Here is a 9,099-nt window from a genome sequence, read left to right on the forward strand (position 1 = left end):
TTGGTTTGTTTTGTAATCCAGAGCTGTCCATAATTGATGGAAAAAATGAGTGATGGTTAGGGAGCAGTCACTAAATGTTGATTTTATTCACTGTTCAAGTGAGAAACGACCAATAGCATGAAAGAAGGAGCAGTACAAAAAAAAAATCTCTTTTTACATATTATATATTTAATAAATATATAATATATAAATATAGATTTTTTTTTATAATTTTTTACTGCGCCTCATTTTTTTCCCTTTATTTCTTATTTCTTCTCACTTGATCATTGAACCAAATGACACAAAAATGCACCTGTCATCAGGGGCGGGCTGGGCCGGGGGGCAGGGAGGCAATTGCCCCCCAGGCCGCCCAAAATTATTTTAGGACCGGCCGCGGCGGGCCGGCCCTTTAAATGCTGCAGCCGCCGAGCGCTCTGTAAAGAGCGCTCAGACGGCTGCAGCAGCTTCTCCCCTCCCTCCCCTCCCCTGTAGGTGGCCGAGCTGCACTCCGGTCCGCGGTCCCGGCCGGAGTGATGGGAAGGTGCACACTGAGTGTGCACTTCCTGTCACTCCGGCCGGGACCGCGGACTGGAGTGCAGCTCGGCCACCTACAGGGGAGGGGGTAAGAAGAAGGGGGGGTAAGAAGAAGGGGGGGTAAGAAAAAGGGGGGGGAGAGAGTAAGAAGAGGGCAAGGGGGGGAGTAAAAAGAGGGGAAGGGGGGGAGTAAAAAGAGGGGAAGGGGGGGAGAGTAAAAAGAGGGGAAGGGGGGAGAGTAAAAAGAGGGGAAGGGGGGAGAGTAAAAAGAGGGGAAGGGGGGAGAGTAAAAAGAGGGGAGGGGGGGAGAGTAAAAAGAGGGGAGGGGGGAGAGTAAAAAGAGGGGAGGGGGAGAGTAAGAAGAGGGGAGGGGGGAGTAAGAAGAGGGGAGGGGGGGAGTAAGAAGAGGGGAGGGGGAGAGTAAAAAGAGGGGAGGGGGGGAGAGTAAGAAGAGGGGTGGGGGGAGAGTAAGAAGAGGGGAGGGGGAGAGTAAGAAGAGGGGAGGGGGAGAGTAAGAAGAGGGGAGGGGGGGAGAGTAAGAAGAGGGGAGGGGGGAGAGTAAAAAGAGGGGAGGGGGAGAGTAAAAAGAGGGGAGGGGGAAGAGTAAAAAGAGGGGAGGGGGAGAGTAAGAAGAGGGGAGGGGGAGAGTAAGAAGAGGGGAGGGGGGGAGTAAGAAGAGGGGAGGGGGGAGTAAGAAGAGGGGAGGGGGGAGTAAGAAGAGGGGAGGGGGGAGAGTAAAAAGAGGGGAGAGGGGGAGAGTAAGAAGAGGGAGGGGGAGAGTAAGAAGAGGGGAGGGGGGGAGAGTAAGAAGAGGGGAGGGGGGAGAGTAAGAAGAGGGAGGGGGGAGAGTAAGAAAAGGGGGGGAGAGTAAGAAGAGGGGGGAGAGTAAGAAGAGGGGAGGGGGGGAGAGTAAGAAGAGGTTAGGGGGGAGAGTAAGAAGAGGGGAGGTGGAGAGTAAGAAGAGGGGAGGGGGGAGAGTAAGAAGAGGGGAGGGGGAGAGTAAGAAGAGGGGAGGGGGGAGAGTAAGAAGAGGGGAGGGGGAGAGTAAGAAGAGGGGAGGGGGAGTAAGAAGAGGGGAGGGGGGAGTAAGAACAAGAGTGGGGAGTAATTAGAAGAAGGGGGTAAGAAGAATAGGGGGTAAGAAGAAGAGGGGGGAGTAAGAAGAAGAGGGGGAGTAAGAAGAAGGGGGGTAAGAAGAAGGGGGGTAAGAAGAAGAAGGGGGGTAAGAAGAAGAAGGGGGGTAAGAAGAAGAAGGAAGGGGTAAGAAGAAGAAGGAGGGGGTAAGAAGAAGAAGAGGGGGTAAGAAGAAGTAGGAGGGTTAAGAAGAAGAAGAAGGGGGGAGTAATAAGAAGAAGGGGGCAAGAAGAACAAGGGGGGGAGTAAGAAGAACACAGGGAGGAGGGGGGTAAGAAGAACACGGGGGGGTGAGAACACACAGAGGGAGGAGTGAGAAGAACACAGGGAGGGTGGAGGGGGGATGAGAAGAGCACAGGGAGGGTGGTTGAGTGTGAGAAGAGACCGCTAGGGGAGGGTGGGGGAGAGGAGAGACCACTAAGGGGCAGGGGAGAGCTCTAAGGGACAGAAGGGACAGCTCTATAGGACAGGGGGCAAGACAGGGAGCTCTTTAACACTACGCGCACACACACACACACACAATGCATCCCTATACATACACAGAAACACACAATGCACCCCTATACATACACAGAAACACACAATGCATCCCTATACATACAGAAACTGAACATGCTTCCCTTACACACAGAGAAACACACAATGCATCCATTACACACACACACAATGCAACCCTTACACACAAAGACAATGCATCATTTGCACACATACACAGAAACATACAATGCAAACCCTTACACACACATGCAAACACACACACTGTTTTTCTTACATACCAACAGAAACACAATGCATCCCTTACACTCAATGCACACACATACAGACACACACCTTGCATCCCTTATGCATACAAACACAGATTCACACAATGCATCCCTCACACACAACCAGAAACACATAATACATCCCTTATACACAAATACACACTGCTTCCACTACACACAAACACACTGCATCACCTGCACAAACTGGTATCCCTATACACTACATACCATAAGCACACATATTAGATAACACATAACACATCCCCTACACACTCCACTCCCTGTGAGCGAGCTCATGGGTGGGTGGAACATATAAGTGGACTTATGAGTGGGCCTTATGGGCATACTCACCGTCAAGCACTGGGGCCCAGACCTTGAGCTGTGTAAGAGGCCCCCAAAAAATTGAGCTGCTTCCAATTCTCCCAGAACGTTGAATTTTGTGACCACAGTTGCAAACAGCCTCTAGAGGTCCTGTTCTACACCAGACCAGTGGAGCCAAACTGCAGCCCATCATCATCCTCATCTAATTGTAAGTAGGCAATCTAGTATATTATTAGTGACACTAATCTATAATTTACCTCACATTAAAGGGACACTATAGCTTAATGAAGTGGTTGTGGTGTCTATAGCTGGTCCCTGCAGGCTTTTTAATGTAAACACACACTGTGTGCAGCACTGGCGTTAGTTCATATGGCAGATCATATGGGTGGGGCATTGTGATGTCACATGGGGGGGGCGGCAAATTTATATTTTGTCTAGGGCGGCAAAAATCCTTGCACCGGCTCTGATCCTGGGCAGGTGCACCAGTCTGCTGGTGACCCACAGGAGGGGAGTGCACTGATTGCACTGCACTCTCCTCCTGCCCAGACCCGTCTTGACCGCAGTGCAAGTGCCCTCTGCCCCTAATTTACAGTGGCTCACACTCACAACAAGCAGTGCCTAGAGCCCTTTGCAGAGACGGAAACAAAGAGGTTCTGCGGCAGCTGGCCGTCCTGCAAGCATTACATTAAACAGCTGTTCCCCATGCAGCCACAGGTGGCGTTGTGCTGGGAGACTGTGATTACTCTTCACTTCCTCCCAGCCTACAGAGCAGCGCATGGGGGAGAGAGGAGGAGGCATGATTTAATCTTGAATAAATCCTCTAAACAAACCTTTATAAATTTGGGGGGATCAGCTCTGTTTCCACAGTTTATTGGTGTTTACTCTCATCTCTGTATTAATATTGAGGGATGTCTAAGTAGTAACGTCAGTGTGTGTCAGCAGGGCCAGCCGTTGGGGTGGGCAAGCTGTGCGGTCACGCAGGGTGCCATGACAACAGAGGCGCCCGGCGGCCAACACAGCTCACAAGTTGGGTACACCAGCATATTTAATTTAAACGATTCGCTGGTGGTCCACTAGTGCGCACCAGCAGTAGGTGCAGTCAGATCATATCCTCTCCCTCGTGGTTCCGGCGCTCAGTTAGTGAGTCGGAGCACAGGCTCAGAGATTCTCAGCCTGTGCTCTGACAACATTGAAAGTCAGAGCCGTGAAGGAGCGGGTATGGCAAAGAGCTACTGATTAGCATAACATCAATATCCGTTATAAAACCAGAAAAAGGTGGGCATGGACGGTGAACTGATTTGGTGGCGCAATGGGCCACTTGACTGGTTTTGCCCCCCAGGCCTAAGGCTGCCAGCCCTCCCCTGCCTGTCATTGTACTGCAAAATATATACATCATTTTTATATTATGTATATATTTTGCAGTACACTAATTGCCATTTTTTCACTATTTTGGAATGTCAGAATAGTTTTTCTCCAGACAATTGCATGGATGAAATTCGTCCAAACCAAATTGCGAGTAGAAGCCTATTTATTCTTTATAGGACATCTGTCTGCTGCAGGGCTTCATAATTATAGAACCCTAAAGTTTATACATTACCTTGTGATAGTTTCTCTTAGCTTATATATATATATATATATATATATATATATATATATATACATGGATATATATATGTATATATATCCATGTATATATATATTTGTAGTCGGGGACAAAAGCCATATACATGATAAGTTAGATATATGAGCAAGTCGGTTGTGGTGTGCCGAAACCGATGTATCGGGTAGGCCTGTAATAATAGAGGGCCCACCTGTAATAGTAATATGTATAAGGGGAGAGGTGGGAGGGATGAATCAGGCAGCATCAGCCTTGTGGTGTAGGGGGCCTGAGTTTAAATAGCCGGGTAACCCATCCCACAACTTCAGGCTACGCCTTCCAATTTGTAGTCGGGGACAAAAGCCGTATACATGATAAGTTAGATATATGAGCAAGTCGGTTGTGGTGTGCCAAAACCGACGTATTTGGTAGGCCTGTAATAAAAGAGGGCAAAAAGTTAAATAAGATACCTTATTACACATCTTTACGTTGCAAGATTCATAAAGGCTTGTCCTACTCAACTCTAGCTCTGGTTGTGGTATGTATCTAGTAATATACTATGGATTTCCAGCGTCCTAATGTTTATGGTGTGAGCAGGGACATTTGTCTGGAAGCAGCTGATGCTGCCCTGATTCTGGAGGAATGTCCCGAAAAGGCATTGGGGTTGAGTCCCCGCCTAGTTAAGAGGGTTCTGAGGTACATTATGAATTTAGCTGTAGTGAGTGGTTTGCCTTGCAGTTAAATAGGGGCATATTGAGATTTGGTCCAGTGAGTGATAACCTGTAAAGGTCTGACATTTTGACCGGCACCTTATTGTCTGTAAGATAGTCCTTATAAAACCTGGAATTTGCGCTACATGTATAATTTTGTTCAGGAGAAACAGGGCTTTCATTTTAAATATGTTTACATTATTTTAGTTCTGTATGGCATTTTAACTGTGAATGTCATAATAATGTTAGCTGTTACTGCAATAGAGTACACATATTTGTATTCAGTGATATCTCCCGAGTACAAAAGTACCCACCATGTACAGTTTTTATGATGTTTTGGAAAGTTGCAGGGTCAAATATAGCATATTAAATTTTTCAGTTTATACACATTGAAATTTGCCAGACTGGTCATGTTGCCTTTGAAACCATATGGTAGCCCAGGAATGAAAATTACCCCCATGATGGCATACCATTTGCAAAAGTAGACAACCCAAGGTATTACAAATGGGGTATGCCTAGTCTTTTTTATTAGCCACTTAGTCACAAACACTGGGCAAAATTAGCGTTTATATTTGTTTGTGTGTGAAAAAATGCTAAAACGCTAATTTTGGCCAGTGTGAGTAAGTGGCTACTAAAAAAAGACTGGACATACCACATTTGCAATGCCTTAGGTCGTCTACATTTGCAAATGGTATGCTATCATGGGGGTAATTCTTATTCCTGGGCTACAATACGTCTCAAAGGCAACATGACCAGTCTGGCAAATTTCAATGTGTATAAACTGAAAAATATAATGTGCTATATTTGACCCTGCAACTTTCCAAAACACCATAAAACCTGTACATGGTGGGTTTTTAATTGCCATCCTGATGAAAGCCCATGTACTGGGGCTGAAATGTCAATAATTTTTTAATGATATAAATTAAAAGTTATATTTTATTATAACCCTTACAAAGTCCTTAGAATGCGGTCATTTCAAGTTTTTCGATATTTTATGCCTGACCAGCACCGGGCATTGAAACCTTATTCCAGGAGTGAAAGCATCACAACCTTTTTTGTATATATAATTTAATATATATAACATTAATATATATATATATTAATATTAAAATACACTTAGAATAATGGATTATATATATATATATATATATATATATATATATAAATAATTTATTTAATGTACTTTATCAATTTTATTTCACTTTTACTAACTTTTAAAAACTATTTAGAGGCTCTAGGGGGACAGCCTGAGAGGTCAGGAAGTCCCACTGCAGACACTGAACAAGTCGGCCATTAGGGCCATGTGATCGCGAGGACTAAAACAATTCAGATGACTAAAAGGCTATGACTAAAACTAAGTTGAAATTTGCTGCCAAAATTAACACTGGTGGCCTGTACTTATAACAGTTTTTGGGAGGCTGACATAGATTGTGTGATTCATATGCCACTGTCCCAAACTATATTAAAATAATAATGTCTTATACTGAACATTTAGGTCATTAGTTGAACTGCCACCAACATAGAGAATCAGGTAAGGAAATAGCTAAGGATGAGTCACTTTCAGGATAGGGTATTCACAATGGTGGGATTTAAAGGAAGATGTTAGTGATGTAATGTTGGTGTATCTGGAGTTATGTGAAGAATGTTTTGTTAGGACAGTTGTATTATTTTCACTGGTTCCGGCAGAGTGAATACAGTATTGTTAGCATGGCTTTATAGCTTGTGTCTTTAAGCTAGATATAAAGTGAACAATAAAGAATAGGTTAAATAAATGAGTTGAAAAGCTGTATTTCAAGTAATGGTTTTCCATTAGGATTTAGTGACGTACTGTTGGAGGTCTTGCAGATGACTGCACTATATAGGAGTCTTCCATACATGTTATACACAGTAAAATTTCCAACAGTTGCATAATTACCTGTTGAAAATAATAAAAAAATAAAAGATGAGAAATGAAAGAGTGGAATAGTTTGTTAAGAATACTGCATTATTATCCATATATCTATCTACAAGCAAGAGCCCGTATTAATGGAGAGTTACTAAATTGTATCCTTTCACATCAAACATCAATTTTTTTTATAAATAGAGAAGAAAATGGCAACTGACAGAAAACAAATCTACAGTATTATTCAGGAAACCTCAAATTGTAAAAAAAAAAAAAAAGTAACACACGAATGGCAAAATTTAGGCAAAACTGAAACTATTGTTCAGTTGGTGAATTTTTCCAGATGAGCTATTTTTGCCAAATGTCACCATTTGGATTTTTATTTTCTACAAATTGGACTCAGGTATAAAGGAAGGAATGACAGAATGTTGTGATTCATGCATGTAAACAACACAAAAACAGAAAACTGGTTGGTGAGCACTTTCTGTATTTGTAGGCTTTGCACCTGTGATGCATGGCGTTTTTGTTCTCTAAATGTAAGAATATCAGGCCAACCCTAGTACCTTAAGATACTGCTGGACACAATTGCCCCATTTCACTATATACATGCGCAGAAGAGCACACACTTGGTACTGCCATTGTAATTCCTGTGCTTGGCATCAAAATGGTGGGAATGCAGCGTGACGCACGCTCATTGGCACTTATTTCACTAGAAACAGTGCTGGAGTAACATAGAGACTAATAGAGCTGCCGCTCCATACCCATGCCCATGGAATTGGCCAATTGCTCCAAAAAAAAATAAATAAAAAAATTGCATAGGGAACAGAGAATGGGAACTTGGGAGCAATGAAGTGGAACTAAACATTTGTAGACTTGTTAGCCATAAAATATTTGACTTAAAGATTACTTTGTATATGTGATGCCTCCTCACAGCCCGCGCTGCTCTGATCCCGCTCTCCCTGCAAACACTTGATCTCCTGTCCCCCGGTGTCCCGACATTTGGCCGACATTATGGGTGCACACAAGATCACATGCAAAAACAGCTAGGTGCCTTACCCTTGGTCCTTTTTCTTGATTCCTTAAAAGGAATGCACTCCATTTATACTTGTTCCCTAATTAACCTAATTAGTTCCCTAGCCTATTAACACACACCTAGACCTATTTATACCTCACTTGACATCACTTATTTATCCAGTCATGGTTTTTGTAGCCCGAGAGTGTGCTGCTCTAGTTCTAATTTTGGCAGTGTATTCGTTACTCTGGTATCTTTGACCCTTGGCTTTGTTCTACCATTATCCTTTCATCAGCATGCTGCAGATGCTCTCTATGATCTTAATGAAAGCACTTCTGGAAGCAAGCCCATAATGAACAGCTATGTATTAAATGTGATCCTTCTTTACCACCTAATTATCAGAGAGTTGAGCAGCAAAGTTCTGTTCTCGAGCACCCTCTTTCTGACAGTCACGTGGTGGGCACCTACCCTCCCCTAAATAACCTGGAAATGCACTGTACTAATAATCTTTCTTCTTATTGGAGGAGGCTTCTTTGAAAAAGCAGCTGACTGATGTAAAATAAAAAATAAAAAAACACATCCACCACCAACTGTTGAGATGCAAGGCTAAAAAGGATGACATCCAGGGCTTCTGAGAGGTCAAGTGACAGGTCAGGGCCACCATTGCAAAACTGCTATTTAGAATATTGCCACAAACAGCTCCCCACACAAACATTCAGACAACTCACACATAATCACATTTAATCAACCCCGCACACAATCAAACTCCGCTAACCCCACACACAATCAAACTCAGCCAATCTCACACACAATCCACAATTCCACTAGGCCAGCCTCACACACAATCACACTCAGGCAACTCCACAAAAATATTAAACTTAGCCAGTAATGATACTCAGCAACCATACACATTCCACTCACATGTATTGTTTAGCGGGGAGCACTCTTCTTTTATACTTTCACTGGGGCCATAGTTACACACAAAGAAGCCAAATAGTACAAGCATGGATGAGTTGAGGGCAAGTGACAAGGAAGAAGGGTGAAGGCAAAAGAAGAGAACAATATACACAACGAGGGGTGGTTGGCATGAGAGAGGAAGCTAGGATAAACAGGAGGGAAAAATAGTTAGTTGTCATCAAAAAGAGTGAATAAATATGTAAAATATG

Source organism: Pelobates fuscus, chromosome 12 (assembly GCF_036172605.1).
Source record: "Pelobates fuscus isolate aPelFus1 chromosome 12, aPelFus1.pri, whole genome shotgun sequence".
Lineage (NCBI taxonomy): Eukaryota > Metazoa > Chordata > Amphibia > Anura > Pelobatidae > Pelobates > Pelobates fuscus.